Here is a 1382-nt window from a genome sequence, read left to right as displayed (position 1 = left end):
TTACTAGTACGAGCACAGGGTCAGGTATAAGTGTTTTAGAGAGTTCACAAAACATGGAGCAACAGACGCAACAGATATGAGAGATGCATCATGAAGATGTGGAAGTCAAAATTCCACCCTCTACAATTGGCAGGAGAAACGAGAGGTTCAAAAACACTCATGGATGCTTTGGAGTTTATGGGGACTCCTCGAACAAGTAGGAGAGAGTGGAGACAACCAAACATGTACACTTGCTACATGGCATTGATAAATCAGTTCGTGGATAGTGAGACTTCCAGCGATTAGTTGGCCACAGAACAACTGGTGTGGCAAGATGTCATGGTTAAGGAGCACACCTCGATCATGCAAAATGATGTTTGGGAGGTGGTGCCCAAACCAACAGACATGGCGATGGTTAGATCACATTGGATCTATAAGATCAAGCACAATGCATACGGTAGCATCGAGAAATATATGGTGAGGTTTGTGGCCAAGGAGTTCTCTCAAAAGGAAGGAATAGATTACGAGAGGACATTTGCTCCTATGGCTAGGTATACTTCCATCAGGGCCGTGATCTCACTTGCAACACAAATGGGATGGCAAATCCATTAGATGGATGTCAAGACAATGTTCCTTAATGGTGAATTGGAAGAGGAAGCTTAGATTGAATAATCAAAAGGCTTTGTAGCATACAACAATGAGACCAATGTGTGCAGATTGAAGAGAGCTTTGTATGGGCTCAAGCAGGCTCCTAAGGCGTGGTATGAGCACATCGACAGATACTTGCAGGGGATGGGCTTCGTGAAGAGTGAGACAGATGCAAACCTCTACTATTTGATGGTTGGGGGTGAGGTACTCATTCTCGTCCTATATGTGGATGACTTGTTTTTGATAGGATCATTGGGGTTGATAGAATAATGCAAGTGGGACTTTGCAATGAAGTTTGAGATGAAAGACTTGGGGTTAATGCACTACTTTATAGGCATGGAGGTGTGACAAACAGAATGGGAGATTTTCCTTGGACAAGGGAAACATTGTATCGAGATCTTGAGGAGATTTAGGATGGGAGATTGCAGTGCCATGTCTACACCCATGATAACCAATTGGAAGAAGGTAGATACATCTAAGGAGAAGGATGTGGACCCCACATTATACAAGCAATTGATTGGCTCTCTTATGTATTTGGTCAACAACAAGCCAAATATATCCTTTGCAGTAAAATTCGAGTCAATTCATGGTTGAACTGAAGAGGGTGCACTGGACAGCAACAAAGCATGTGCTACGTTATTTGCAAGGTACAATCGAGTATGGGATCAAATATACTCAAGGTGATGGTGTCAAGTTGATGGACTATACTAATGTAGAATGGGCAAGCAGTATAGTGGACAAAAAGAGCACTTCAG

This window comes from Pinus tabuliformis, chromosome X (assembly GCF_031772625.1).
Source record: "Pinus tabuliformis cultivar Carrire ecotype Pingquan chromosome X, CPIR1, whole genome shotgun sequence".
Taxonomy (NCBI): domain Eukaryota; kingdom Viridiplantae; phylum Streptophyta; class Pinopsida; order Pinales; family Pinaceae; genus Pinus; species Pinus tabuliformis.
Note: the sequence above shows the minus strand (reverse complement) of the source record.